Consider the following 16916-nt stretch of genomic DNA (forward strand, 5'->3'; position numbering starts at 1 on the left):
AACAGATCAAGATTTGTGTTCATACTAATGTTGCCCTCATTTCCATTTATATTAAACTGGTATTTGTTTTTTAAAGGAGGCACATGAATGAACAGAGCCTTTCCCAATCTCTGTTTGTTCAGCTTGTAACATGCACGATAGCAAATTCAATCTTGTTAAGAGGCTTATTTCTCCATTGTAGAACTTACTTGCATTGCAAGAAAGTTTATATGGGTGGGTTTATATGTTTGTGTGGGAGAATGAATTGAAGCTTTTTAAGAATTTTTTTTTCATTCTCAATAATAAATTCCTTGTGACTGCTTGATTTCAAATATATTTTGCCCATGTCATTACTCGAATGTGGAAAACAATCCTCATTTCAAGAACAGAAAAGTGACGTTCATCTGAAAAAAATAACACCTGAAATGTCAATTAAATCACATTGCTTAAAACTCACAAGAACAATTTCACATTCATGCAAGTTTAAAACAAATAGTGTTTTTCCTTGACAATGCATAATTTTGTTTAAATAAGGTAGGAAGTGAATAGATGCAGAATCATATCATTCCATTTGTTTGGACAAACATAAAGTTATTCTATCATAGATATTTTCCCCTAAAAATTCATTATAATCAAAGGATTGGAAGCTAGCTATTATCAGCCAACATATTAAAAGAATTCGAAGTAAATTTTATTCATATTGCAAGCATGCAGGTCACTTTGTTAACTTATAGTCAAATGTGGACTGTTGCATGATGATCTTTACTATGTTGAATTAGGTGATATGATAAGATACAACAGCTTTTATTGGTCATGTAGGTGAGAAACTTATGGAACAAACACATGCATACAGGCACACATACATACATAGATACACACAGACACAACAATAGAACAAAGGGATATATTTTCATAGAAAAATAGCACCTGAAGATGGGTCAAATGATAATTTAACTTTGGCCCCAGCACTACTCAATTGTGATATTGGGCAAGTCATGTCACCTCTCTGCTGAGCTTAAGTTTCTGCCTTTACAAAAAATGAGAAAACTATCCCAAATAATTATTCCATATTAAAGGCTACTAAAAAAGCATGCAATACAACTAAATGTTATTCATAATCTTGTATAGGGTCCTGGATATTAAGAGGACAAGGGCAACAACTGAATAAGGTTAGCGTTAATTTTCAGACTTTTATAATTGCACCCTGGTTTGGTAAGACAATGTCTTTTTTATGAAGGTTGGAAGGAGTTACTACTGAAGCATTTAGTGTTAAAGAGACATCATGTATTCAATTTACCCTGAAATGTCTAGAAAGAAGGAGAGGAGAGAGATTCGGTAACTAAGTATGGTAAAATATTCACGCTTGGAAAATCTGGGTGAATGTTATAATACAATACTTTTTCCTATTTAATAAATTTGTTGTTCTTTTTTTTTTTTAATTTTTTTTTTTTTATTATACTTTAAGTTCTAGGGTACATGTGCATAACGTGCAGGTTTGTTACATATGTATACTTATGCCATGTTGGTGTGCTGCACCCATCAACTCGTCAGCACCCATCAATTCATCATTTATATCATGTATAACTCCCCAATGCAATCCCTCCCTCCTCCCCCCTCCCCCCTCCCCATGATAGGCCCCAGTGCGTGATGTTCCCCTTCCTGAGTCCAAGTGATCTCATTGTTCAGTTCCCACCTATGAGTGAGAACATGCGGTGTTTGGTTTTCTGTTCTTGTGATAGTTTGCTAAGAATGATGGTTTCCAGCTGCATCCATGTCCCTACAAAGGACGCAAACTCATCCTTTTTTATGGCTGCATAGTATTCCATGAGTTATTTAAAGTGAAAACTGGAGTCGTCAATTTGAGACCTTTTTGCTACAAATTTCCCTCTGTCTTCCTTTAGCTGCATCCTGTAAATTTATATATTTCACATTTTCATTTTTATTCAGTTAAAAATGATTTGTAATTATTTTACTATTTCTTCTCTGATCCATGGGTTATTTAGAAGTGTGTAATTAAATTTACAAACAACTGAAAAATCGTGGGAAAAACGTGCTCCATTAGCACATCTGTCAAACATTTAAAGAAGAAATCGTACCAATTTTACATATAATTTTCCTGAAGATTGAATAAGAGGAAACATTTCCCAATGTATTCTATGAAGTCAGTATTACTTTGATACCCAAATTGTACACATTATGTGAGAAATAGCACAAAACAATATTTCTCATGAATGTCAACACAACATTTACCAACAAATTGTTAGCAAGTTATATCCATAAACACATAGAAAGAAGAATACATAATGATGACTTTGGGCTTATTGCAGAAATGCAAGATTAATTTAACATTTGCAAATCAATGCAACACATTTAAAAAAGAGATTTAAAAAGAAGAAAAAATGGTCATCTCAATAGATGCAGAAAAATATATTTGACAAAAATTGTCACCCGTTCATGACAAAAATTCTCAGTGAAATAGGAGTAGATGGGAACTTCTTTGTTCTTACACAGTAGTTTGATGGAAAACCTACAGCTAACAGCACACTTAATTATAAAATATTGAATGCTTTTCTCCTAAGATCACCTAACAAAGAATGTGCACTCTCACCAACTCAGTTCATATTGCACTGGAAGTTCTAGTCAGTGAAACAAGGCATAAAAAAGAAATAAATGCATGCATATTGAGAAGAAAGAAGTAAAACAGTCTATTTGTCACACATGTTTAGCTACATATAAAATCCTAAAGAATCTAAAAAAACAGAAAATATCACAAGAGAGTTAAGCAAATTAAATGATAAAAGATCTACAAAAATTATTTCTATACATTAGCAATGAATAATCAGAAATTGAAAAAATACTAATAGAATGAAAATATGATATATTTGACAATATATTTGCAGGAACTGTACATAGAAAACGATATAACAATATAAAGAGAAACATTTAGAAGACCTTAATACATTTAAAAATATAATCTTCATGGATTGGAAGACTCAATTATTGTTTAAAATATTAATCCCCCCAAATTGACCTATAGATTCAACACCAACCCAATCAAAAATTCCAGAACATTTGTTTTAAAAAAATGATTATATTTCAATACATAAATTCTGTGCAACCAAAAAACAAAATATTACAGTAAAATAAATGGGAAAATATGATATTTCATTTGTAATGCATGATGAAATGTTAACATCCTTAATGTTTTTAGAAATCAATAACAAAGGGGGAGCGCTCAAGATGGCCAAATAGGAACAGCTCCAGCCTCTAGCTCCCAGCGTGAGCGACACAGAAGATGGGTGATTTCTGCATTTTCAACTGAGGTACCGGGTTCATCTTACTGGGGCATGTGGGACAGTTGGTGCTGGTCCGCGGGTACAGCCTGAAGCAGGGTGAGGCATCGCCTCAACTGGGAAGCCCAAGGGGGAAGGGAATTCCTTTTCCTAGTCAAAGGAAATTGAGACACACAACACCTGGAAAATCAGGTAACTCCCACTCTAATACTGCACTTTACCAAGGGTCTTAGCAAACGGCACACCAGGAGATTGTATCCCACATCTGGCCCGGAGGGTCCCATGCCCACAGAGCCTCCCTGATTGCTAGCACAGCAGTCTGAGATCTAACTGCAAGGTGGCAGCGAGGCTGGGGGAGGGGCGCCCACCATTGCTGAGGCTTAAGTAGGTAAACAAAGCCACTGGGAAGTTTGAATTGGGTGGAGCACACTACAGCTTAAGGAGGCTGGCCTGCCTCTGTAGACTCCTCCTCTGGGGACAGGGTATAGCTAAACAAAAAGCAGCAGAAACCTCGGCAGAGGTAAATGTCCCTGTCTGACAGCTTTGAAGAGAGCAGTGGATCTCTCAGCACGGAGGTTGAGATCTGAGAATGGACAGACTGCCTGCTCAAGTGGGTCCCTGAACCCTGAGTAGTCTAACTGGGAGACATCCCCAACTAGGTGCAGACCAACACCTCACACCTCACACAGCTGGGTACACCCCTGAGACGAAACTTCCAGAGCAAGAATCAGACAGCAACACTCGCTGTTCAGCAATATTCTATATTCTGCAGTCTCTGTTGCTGATACCCAGGCAAACAGGGTCAGGAGTGGACTTTGGGCAAACTCCAACAGACCTGCAGCTGAGGGTCCTGACTGTTAGAAGGAAAACTAACAAACAGAAAGGACACCCACACCAAAACCCAACCAATATGTCACCATCATCAAAGACCAAAGGCAGATAAAACCACAAAGATGGGGAAAAAGCAGGGCAGAAAAGCTGGAAATTCAAAAAATCAGAGCGCATCTCCCCCTCCAAAGGAATGCAGCTCATCACCAGCAACGGAACAAAGCTGGACGGAGAATGACTTTGACGAGATGAGAGAAGAAGGCTTCAGTCAATCAAACTTCTCAGAGCTAAAGAAGGAACTATGTAACCAGCACAAAGAAACTAAAAACCTTGAAAAATGATTTGACGAATGGCTAACTAGAATAACCAATGTAGAGAAGTCCTTAAAAGAACTGATAGAGATGAAAAGCATAACACGAGAACTACATGACAAATGCACAAGCTTCAGTAACCGACTTGAAGAAAGAGTATCAGCGATTGAAGATCAAATGAATGAAAAGAAGCGAGAAGAGAAGTGTAGAGAAAAAAGAGTAAAAAGAAATGAACAAAGTCGCCAAGACATATGGGATTATGTGAAAAGACCAAATCTACGTCTGATTGGTGTGCCCGAAAGTGACGGAGAAAATGGAACCAAGTTGGAAAACACTCTTCAGGATATCATCCAGGAGAACTTCCCCAACCTAGTAAGGCAGGCCAACATTCAAATTCAGGAAATACAGAGAACACCACAGATACTCCTTGAGAAGAGCAACTCCAAGACACATCACTGTCAGATTCACCAGTTTAAATGAAGGAAAAAATGTTAAGGGCAGCCAGAGAAAAAGGTCGGGTCACCCACAAAGGGAAGCCCATCAGACTAACAGCAGATCTCACTGCAGAAATTCTCCAAGCCAGAAGAGAGTGGGGGCCAATATTCAACCTTCTTAAAGAAAACAATTTTCAACCGAGAATTTCATATCCAGCCAAACTAAGTTTCATAAGTGAAGGAGAAATAAAATCCTTTACAGATAAGCAAATGCTTAGAGATTTTGTCACCACCATGCCTGCCCTACAAGAGACCCTGAAGGAAGCACTAAACATGGAACAACCGGTACCAGCCATCGTAAAAACATGCCAAAATGCAAAGACCATCGATGCTAGGAAGAAACTGCATCAACTAACGAGCAAAATAACCAGCTAATATCACAATGACAGGATCAAGTTCACATATAACAATATTAACCTTAAATGTAAATGGACCAAATGCTCCAATTAAAAGATATAGACTGGCAAATTGGATAAAGAGTCAAGACCCATCAGTTTGCTGTATTCAGGAGACCCATCTTAACTGAAGGGACACATATTGGCTCAAAATAAAGGGATAAAGGAAGATCTACCAGGCAAATGGAGAACAAAAAAGCAGGGGTTGCAATCCTAGTCTCTGATAAAACAGACTTTAAACCATCAAAGATCAAAAGAGACAAAGAAGGCCATTACATAATGGTAAAGGGATCAATTCAACAGGAAGAGCTAACTATCCTAAATATATATGCACCCAATACAGGAGCACCCAGATTCATAAAGGAAGTTCTTAGAGACCTAAGAAGAAACTTAGACTCCCATACAATAATAATGGGAGACATTAACATCCCACTGTCAACATTAGACAGATCAATGAGACAGAAAGTTAACAAGGATATTCAGGAATCGAACTCAATTCTGCACCAAGTGGGCCTAATAGACATCTACAGAACGCTCCACCCCAAATCAACAGAATATACATTCTTCTCAGCACCACATCGCACTTATTCCAAAATTGACCACATAGTTGAAAGTAAAGCACTCCTAAGCAAATGTAAAAGAACAGAAGTTATAACAAACTGTCTCTAATTCCACAGTGCAATCAAGCTAGAACTCAGGACTAAGAAACTCATTCAAAACCACTGAACTACATGGAAACTGAACAACCTGCTCCTGAAAGACTACTGGGTACATAATGAAATGAAGGCAGAAATAAAGATGTTCTTTGAAACCAATGAGAACAAAGATACAACATACCAGAATCTCTGGGACACATTTAAAGCAGTGTGTAGAGGGAAATTTGTAGCACTAAATGCCCACAAAAGAAAGCAGGAAAGATCTAAAATTGACACGCTAACAGCACAATTAAAAGAACTAGGGAAGCAAGAGCAAACACATTCAAAAACTAGCAGAAGGCAATAAATAACTAAGATCAGAGCAGAACTGAAGGAGATAGAGACAAAAAAACCTTCCAAAAAATCAATGAATCCAGGGGCTGGTTTTTTGAAAAGATCAACAAAATTGATAGATCGTTAGAAGACTAATAAAGAAGAAAAGAGAGAAGAATCAAATAGACGCAATAAAAAATGATAAAGGGGATAGCACCATCGACCCCACAGAAACACAAACTACCATCAGAGAATACTATAAACACCTCTACGCAAATAAAATAGAAAACGTAGAAGAAATGGATAATTTTCTGGACACTTACACTCTCCCAAGACTAAACCAGGAAGAAGTTGAATCCCTGAATAGACCAATAGCAGGCTCTGAAATTGAGGAAATAATTAATAGCATACCAACCAAAAAAAGTCCAAGACCAGACGGATTCACAGCCAAATTCTACCAAAGGTAGAAGTAGGAGCTAGTACCATTCCTTCTGAAACTATTCCAACCAATAGAAAAAGAGAGAATCCTCCCTAACTTATTTTACGAGGCCAACATCATCCTGATACCAAAGCCTGGCAGAGATACAACAAAAAAAGGGAATATTAGACCAATATCCCTGATGAACAACGATGCAAAAATCCTCAATAAAATACTGGCAAACCGAATCCAGCAGCACATCAAAAAGCGTATCCACCATGATCAAGTGGGCTTCATCCCTGGGATGCAAGGCTGGTTCAACATATGCAAATCAATAAACGTAATCCAGCACATAAACAGAACCAAAGACAAAAGCCACATAATTATCTCAATAGATGCAGAAAAGGCCTTTGACAAAATTCAACAGCCCTTCATGCTAAAAACTCTCAATAAATTTGGTATTGATGGAACATATCTCAAAATAATAAGAGCTATTTATGACAAACCCACAGCCAATATCATACTGAATGGGCCAAAACTGGAAGCATTCCCTCTGAAAACTGGCACAAGATAGGGATGCCCTCTCTCACCACTCTTATTCAACATAGTGTTGGAAGTTCTGGCTAGGGCAATCAGGCAAGAGAATGAAATAAAGGGTATTCAGTTAGGAAAACAAGAAGTCAAATTGTCCCTGTTTACAGAGGACATGATTGTATATTCAGAAAACCCCATTGTCTCAGCCCAAAATCTCCTTAAGCTGATAAGCAACTTCAGCAAAGTCTCAGTATGTAAAATCAATGTGCAAAAATCACAAGCATTCTTACACACCAGTAACAGACAAACAGATAGCCAAATCATGAATGAACTATAGCCCATTCACAATAGCCTCAAAGAGAATAAAATACCTAGGAATCCAACTTACAAGGGATGTAAAGGACCTCTTCAAGGAGAACTACAAACCACTGCTCAGTGAAATAAAAGAGGACACAAACAAATGGAAGAATAATATACCATGCTCATGGATAGGAAGAATCAATATTGTGAAAATGGCCACACTGCCCAAGGTAATTTATAGATTCAATGCCATCCCCATTATGCTACCAATGACTTTCTTCACAGAACTGGAAAAAACTGCTTTAAAGTTCATATGGAACCAAAAAAGAGCCCACATTCCCAAGACAATCCTAAGCCAAAAGAACAAAGCAGGAGGCATCACACTACCTGACTTCAAACTATACTACAAGGCTACAGTAACCAAAACAGCATGGTACTGGTACCAACACAGAGATATAGATCAATGGAACAGAACAGAGCCCTCAGAAATAATACCACACATTGACAGCCATCTGATCTTTGACAAACCTGACAAAAACAAGAAATGGGGAAAGGATTCCCTATTTAATAAATGGTGCTGGGAAAATTGGCTGGCCATAAGTAGAAAACTGAAACTGAAACCTTTCCTTACTCCTTATATGAAAATTAATTCAAGATGGATTAGACACTTAAATGTTAGACCTGAAACCATAAAAACCCTAGAAGAAAACCTAGGTAATACCATTCAGGACATAGGCATGGGCAAGGACTTCATGTCTAAAACACCAAAAGCAATGGCAATAAAAACCAAAATTGACAAATGGGATCTAATTAAAGAGCTTCTGCACCGCAAAAGAAACTACCATCAGAGTGAACAGGCAACCTACAGAATGGGAGAAAATTTTTGCAATCTACTCATCTGACAAAAGGGCTAATATCCAGAACCCACAAAGAACTCAATCAAATTTACAAGAAAAAAACAAACAACCCCATCAAAAAGTGGGCAAAGGATATGAACAGACACTTCTCAAAAGAAGACATTCATGCAGCCAACAGACACCTGAAAAAATACTCATCATCACTCGCCACCAGAGAAATGCAAATCAAAACCACAATGAGATACCATCTCACACCAGTTAGAATGGCAATCATTAAAAAGTCAGGAAACAACAGGTGCTGGAGAGGATGTGGAGAAATAGGAACACTTTTACACTGTTGGTGAGACTGTCAACTAGATCAACCATTGTGGAAAACAGTGTGGCAATTCCTCAAGGATCTAGAACTAGAAATACCATTTGACCCAGCCATCCCATTACTGGGGATATACCCAAAGTATTATATGTCATGCTGCTATAAAGACACATGCACATGTATGGTTATTGCATCACTATTCACAATAGCAAAGACTTGGAATCAACCTAAATGTCCATCGGTGACAAACTGGATTAAGAAAATGTGGCACATAGACACCATGGAATACTATGCAGCCATAAAAAAGGATGAGTTTATGTTCTTTGTAGGGACATGGATGCAGCTGGAAAGCATCATTCTCAGCAAACTATCCCAAGATCAGAAAAACAAATACCGCATGTTCTCACTCATAGGTGGGAATTGAACAATGAGATCACTTGGACACAGGAAGGGTAACATCACACACCGGGTCCTATTGTGGGGAGGGGGTAGTGGGGAGGGATAGCATTAGGAGATATACCTAATGTAAATGACGAGTTAATGGGTGCAGCACACCAACATGGCACATGTATACATATATAACAAATCTGCCCGTTGTGCACATGTACCCTAGAACTTAAAGTATAAAAAAAAAAAAAAAAAAGAAATCAGTAACAAAAAGACTAATATTACAAGGGAAGTGAAAAAAGTAAAGGAACAGAGGGTAAATGAAGTAACTCAAATCCACAAATTGATTATAAACATGAAATTAGGAGTTAGAACTATAAGATTTCTATAGACAAACATAGGAGAATATCTTAGTAATCTTGAATTTCTTAGTTATAACACAAAGTTAATTATAAAAGAAAAAACTCAATAATTTTGACTTTACAATTAACCCTGATTACTCCTTAGAGGACTCTATTAAAAACAGAAAAACAAGCCACAGAATGAGAAAAAAAATATTTTTTATATATATACATATACAGATATATGGGTTATATATATAAACAAAGGACTTGCATCTAGAATATATAAAGAACTATGATGACTCAAAAAGAAAAGAAATACCTCAGTTAAAAGGGGGCAGTAAATATTTTGAACAGAAAATTAACTGAAATGCATGTACAGATGGCAAATAAGTAGATAAAGTAGTCATCAGGGAAATGCAAAATAAAACCACAGTTAACTCTACAGACTTATTAGAATGGCTAAATTTAGAAACACTCACTGTATCAAGTATTGCTGAAGATGTAGAAGAACGGAAAGACTCCTGGCGGGGGTTTAAAATAGCACAGCCTCTGGAAAACAGTTTCACAGTTTCTAATGATTTTAAGCATACTTCCACTCCTAGGTATTTACAACAGAGAAATGAAAGCATATGTCCAGATAACAAATTGTGGATAATTTTTTTGTGGCTTTAATTGTAATGGGCCAAAACTACATGTAATCCAAATGTCTATGAACAGTGAATTGATAAATTGTGGTACATACATACAATAGAATGCTACTGAAAAATAAAAAGGGATGAGCTATACATACAAAAAAACAGCACAAATGAATTTCAAAATTATGCTGATTGAAAATAACTAGACCAATTTTTTTCCATTTATATAAAATTCTAGAAAGGCAAATTAATGTATATTGATAGGAAGTAAAGTAGTAGTTTTCTGGGGACAGGAGTTGGAGGTTTGGCTGGAGGTAGAAATTACAAATAGTTAAGCGGAAGCTTTTGTGGGTGGTAGACAAGTTCATTATCTTGATTGTGATGATGGTTCCATGGGTGTATTTCTATGTCAAAATCTATCAAAATGTTATATTGTAACTATGTACAGCTTATTTTTTGCCAATTATACATGAAGAATGATATCAAAAATGTCAAAACAGAACACATGATAATAGGACATGTATCACAAGATCTTTGAAAAAATGAGATCATGTAACCAAATGGAGTTGTCTGAAGCTCAAACATTTAGCGTACTACATGGGAAAAAGGTACAATTTTGTGCAATACAATTATGTAATGCAATTTTATTTCTATTATATAAAAATAACTAATAATTACATAACTAATAATAATTACAATCAGAAATGAAAAATGCTAATGGGAATGCACATTGTTCATTGTTTCCTACATTCCACAGTGAAGTTGATGGAAAAGTTACTCCAAACATAAATCATCAAGAAAAATATCCAGCTAATCCTAGAAAAAAATAAATTGTTCTTAACATGCCCCGAATCTAAATCATCTCTCTCTTCATAATAGAGTTGAAATGACCACATAACATTTTAAAAGACAGAATATAGCATAAAAATTATTTTCAAAATGTAAAGTATCATACACTTGTAAGATATTATTGTAGTGACAGTGTTGCATCATGCAATGTTTACTAAACTATGGTGAAAACACTCTTGTTGGAAATGTTATTAGAAGTGGCACAGAAAAAAAAAAATTTCTGTAGTAGGTAAAATATGGAAAATGCTGTACTACATTCCCCTTCTTGAAGATTTACAAAACCTGTTAACATATTAAAGTCTTGGAGTAGTTCTACAGAAAAGAAAACATTTAATTATTTCACCCAGGTTTTTCACACCTACTGATGTTTAGTAGACTATAAGGGGAAATACTAGTGCTGGAGAAAGGACACTGGATTTGAGGATAGATGATATGTGTTCTAACTTTATGGACTTTGACATGCCACAAGACTTCTTTGAGAATTAGTTTCTTAGCATGAAAGTAAGGGTAAATGATACCTCCTTTAGTAAAAGACTACTCGGTAGTCTGACCATTGTAAAGTAGGAGTAAAGTACATGTGTGCAATTACTTTATAAGTTATAAGCCAAAATAAAAGGAGAGTGATTTTTATCATAATGAATTATATATATATACATGTGTATATGTATGTGTGTCTACCCATATAATATGTATGTGTATATATATAATTATATATAGATACATGTATATAGATAGATATCTTTTAATACATAATAAGTAATCTTTTGAAGAAGAAAGATAATGATGTATTAGAAAAACAACTTGATTGTTTGGATATCAATTTCCCTGTTTTTTCTCAAATATTTCATTTTTTCATGTTGAAAAATGTGGACAGTCATAAAATTTTATGCACTGAATATCAAAATCTTGCATGTCATATAGAAACAAAAGAAAAAACAAATTAGTACTTTTGTATAAAAAGATTAAGAAAGAACAAAAGAAGTAGAAGAAGGAATCCAGGACAGACAGATGGAAAGAAGGTAGGAGAGAGAAATTCCATTAGGCTTATTTACCAGGCAATTATAAATTTGCTATATTTAATTTAAATAGATAGTATTGAAAAATAAGAACTGGAAAATTTGACCTTTTCCTCAACTTAATTTTTAGAAAAATGAGGAATATATCCCCAAAAAGCCACCTGCAAAACAAACATATAAAATGATATCCTTTCACAGCAAAATGCCACTCTATAATTCCATGTGCTTAAGAGTTAATGTACATCATGGATTGTCTAACCTGCTTCCTACACTAGTAACTTACCCAAATGGCAGGATAGGTTGAATATGATGGAATAGTAATGTAATATAAATAAACCTCTCCATATAAATTAGAAATATTTTCCTTCTTTTTTTCTGTTTTAATAACACAGTCATGATTATCTTTCTCATCCTGAAGAGAACAAACATTTCTTCAGTGTGAAATTTTAAAAATCAGAAAATAAGTTCATGTTTAAGAGGAAAACTCTTATTTCTTTAGAAAATAAAATAATGATTAGATGTATTAATTCAAAAGAAACTGGAAGTGCCTCATGTCCAAATCTTAGTAATGACGTAGGGGCTTAACCAGAGACAGCTGTTGTAGTCAGAAATTCTAGCTTGTTAATTCAGTAGGACCCAGGATAACATTCAAAAATTTTGAGCTCATACAAATTTATAAAAACTCCAAGCTCACTGAGAGACAAATTGCCTTTCTTTGTAAAGTCGAATTTTTATATCCACTCATACAGAAAGAAATACCTAATTAAGTTTCCATTTGAGTACAATAAGATATTATATTTTTTCACCCACCATATATGTCACTGAAGTTGGCAGAGCAGCAAAACTTTTAGATCTGACTACATGAAGACTCTTGAAATTGGAAAAAAAAAATGTATTATCAATGCATACAAATTATGAGTATGAAAACTAGGCAAGAGTTTCTATTTCCTTACTTTCATACACAACCATATCATAAAGCAAATGCCTTATGTAGAATACATTGTTGAGCAAATCTTTAAAAACACTGTTAGCAGATATAGTTATGCTCAATATATTTCAGAGTGTAAGCCCCTTCAAGACAGAAGTTATAGATTTCAGTAGTATTATCTCTTAACCTCAAAATATAAGATGGCAGATGTAGTTCATAGCAATTCAGAAAGCATGCATTGAAAATAATTTAATTTGCCTCTAATCTCAAAGTATGGCTTGAAGACATGTTGAAAGTATGACTTAATGATATTAAGTATAAAGAGGACAATTTGTAAAGAGTACACATGAAAGACTAAAAAAGGAAAAAAAATAATTTCCAACCAAAAGAAAGCAGGAAAAGTATTAATATTAGATGAAAAAGAATTTAAACCAACAAACCATTGAATGGGACAAAGAGATTTATTTTATATGGGGTAGACACACACAGAGCAGTAAATATGAGACATGAACTGACAAGACTTTTATTGTTTATTGGGTGCCAGGCATTGTGGTAAATTCTTAGAGAATGTCTCATTTAATTTTTACAAACATTCTGTAAAATAGGTAACATTTTACACATTAGGCAACTGTGACTAAGATAGGCTAAGTAACTTCCCTAAATAAAACAAAATCAAACAAACAAAAACAGAAACACAATACAACAAAACAAAACAATGCCCCACAAAATATAGGCATCTAACTCCAGAGTTATATTGTCACCTTAGGCTACTAAATTTGAAAATCTCAACTAAACGAATGCTTATATTGGGAAAATATAAATTACCAGAATGCTTTCTCCTAGAAACCCAAAATTGACATAATATTAAGAAATCTCCCAGTCGTGTTAATAGCTTAAATCTGGATAGGGCAATATTATAAGATAATGAAAGTGTTTGATGAATTCCATTTCACACATGATACCAAAGAAATAATACTTAATGTGACGAAGATTAACTCTTTAGTCAATGGACAACATCTCACTTTCTGTTAAACAATAAAGGTAATCCCAATTAAATTAGAAGCAAGTTAATATTACCTAGAAAATTCTGGCCAATGTTATAAGAATTTAATTAAATAGAGTGTTAGTGTAACTATCAAACATATGTAAGTCAAAGTTTACATATTTATTGATAATTTGAGTATTTACCTAAAAGTTCTCTGAGAATGAAAGTAATGATTGCTAATGCTTAAATATGCATTCTAAAACTTCACATAAAATAATTTAACCTCCCAACAAAACTATGAAGGAAATACAATTATTATCATCCCTATATTACAAATAAGGAAACAGGGGCACTAATGATGGTAGTGACTAGTTTAATGCCACACAGCTAGTAGATAATGGGACTAGGATTTAAATCCAGGAAATATGGCCCTAGAATCTATTTTCTGAACCCCTATACTATAGCATTTATTAGCATAATAAGAGAACATAGTAATGAGGCCCCATGTAATAAAATATATCAATACTTTCCCTCTACTGAGAAATAACCAATTAAAATCAACAATTAGCAATTACCAAGTGAAAACTAAAATGAAAAATAATAATTTAGAAGCAAAAATTATGAAATATATGCTTAATAAGAAATTTTATTTCCTTCCTTCCTTCCTTCCTTCCTTCCTTCCTTCCTTCCTTCCTTCCTTCCTTCCTTCCTTCCTTCCTTCCTTCCTCTCTCTCTCTCTCTCTCTTTCTTTCTTTGAGACAGGGTCTCCTACTCTGTCACCCAGACTGAAGTACAGTGGCATGATCATGGCTCACTGCAGCCTTGGCCTACCCAGGCTCAGACTATCTCAGCCTTCCAAGCAGCTAGGACTACTGGTGTGTGCCATCATGCCTGGCTTTTTTTTTTTTTTTTTTTTTTTTTTTTTTTGTAGAGACAGGTTTTGCCATGTTACTCAGGCTAGTCTTGAACTACGGCTACTTATTTCCTTATGTGGGTGCCTTTATTTTTCCAGCCTTATTTTACTGGAAGGATCTCCAGTATAATTTAGACTAGATCTGTCAAAAGCAGGTATCATTTCTTCTTTCAGTTGTAGGGGAAATTATTCCGTCTTTCACAATAAGCTAAAATGCTGGCTATGAGTTTCAATAGTTACTCATTATCAGGATGAGGAAATATTTTCTATTCCTAGCTGTTTGAATGTTTTCATTAAGAAAGTGTGCTTAATTGTGTTACATAATTTTTTGTACCTATTGAGATGGTAATGTGATTTTTCATTCTTTTTTCTACTAGTATAGTGCATTGCATGCATTCATTTTCACATTTTAAATTAACTTTGTCTTTCTGGTAATTCTACTTGATCATATCATAGTGTGTATACTTTTTAAAAAATCCATTCCTGACTTGGGGTTGCTAAAATTTTCTTAAAGATTTTTGTATCTAGAAAATGAGTTATGGAGTGCTTCCTCCTCTTCTATTTCCTGAGTTTATGGAAAATTGATATTATTTTACCTTCACTGGTGAAAGAATTCACCAGTGAAGACATCTCAACTTGGACTTTAACTTTGGGAAAGATTTGTAATCACTAATTCAAGTTTTTTACATGTTATAAGTTTGTTCGTGTTTTCTACTTATTCTTGAGTCAGTTATTATCTTGTGTCTTTCTCGGAATTTGTTCATTTCATCTAATTAGTATAATTTACGGGAATAAAAGTTTTCATAATTCTTTCTTCTATCCTCCGGGGACTCATATTTGATACAGTTGACGTGTACCACAGGTCTCAGAGGCTCTATGTTTTTGGAATAATTTTTCTCTGTTTTTAAGATTGGATAATTTCTATTGATCTATCCTCAGGTTCATTGAACTTTCTGTTATCTCTATTCTAACGTTGACATCTTCTAATTAATTTTGCATTTCAATTTTTATCCTTTTTGATTTTATAATACTCATTTTACTCTTTTTATATAATTTACTTAAGATAGATATAATTCTTATATTCTTAAATATAAGAATTTATATTTGTTGAATCATTGTTGTCATATTTTCCTTTAATTATTCAAGTATGCTGTTTAAAAATGTTGTAACATATTGATAATTGCTGCCTTGAAGTTTTTGTCTGGTAAATACAACATTCTAGTATGCTGAGAGATAGTTTTCTGCTGACATTTCTTCCCCTGTGTATAGGACACAATATCTGTTTTCCTGCATGCCTTTCAATTCTTTGCTGAAAAATAATATTTTAGGTAATATAGCAAATTTATTACTAATTTTGCTCCTAGAGGTTTTTGTTGTTGCTGTTTATTTGTTTAGCGACCCACCTAAGCTAATTCTGTGAAATTTGTCTTCCGTGCCAAAATTGGCTGCTGTTGTCTCAACTCAATTTTAAATGAATTAATTTATTTGTTTATTTACTTACTTATATTCTCATTTATATTTTAAAACCCGACTTTCTAGGGGTTTCCTCTGTGTCTGAATCATTTAATGATCAGAGAATACCTCTACAGAGCTTGTCTGTGACAACCTTGAGACGGTAACCCTTTGGTCTTCTGCAAACGAATCTGTACAAGGGTAGGGGAGCACATTCAAAGTTCAGATCATTTGCAAGCCTGCCTCATCTTTTATTTTCCGTGGACCCTTTCTTGATATCTGATGTGCAGCCTCAGGTTTGTCCAGAATTATGTGGTGGCCCTCTCTGGCCTTCACTTCACATGCACATGGTTTCTGTCAGGAATATGTTGTATCCCACATACTATAGTAACCTTGGGATACTAGAGCCATTGGGCCTTCCCTCCTCCCTTGCCTTGGGAAACATTATTTCCACCTTGTCTATCACAGAAAAGAACATGCTGTTCCTTAGAAACTGCCCTGTCTTGGCAGAATTCTTATTTCAACTGGACTCAAGAGTGGACCGAAACAGCACAGATTCCTACTGTTCTTACTCAAATTTCATCAGTTTTTCCAACATAAGTGCTTCTGAGATTGTTGAATACCATTTTACAAAGATTTACAAACCATTGAAATGGTTATTTCTGTCAATTTTTCCAGCTCTATAGTTGGTTCTGGTGAAGAGGATTTACCAGTCTT

The sequence above is a fragment of the Rhinopithecus roxellana genome, chromosome 7 (assembly GCF_007565055.1).
Source record: "Rhinopithecus roxellana isolate Shanxi Qingling chromosome 7, ASM756505v1, whole genome shotgun sequence".
NCBI lineage: Eukaryota > Metazoa > Chordata > Mammalia > Primates > Cercopithecidae > Rhinopithecus > Rhinopithecus roxellana.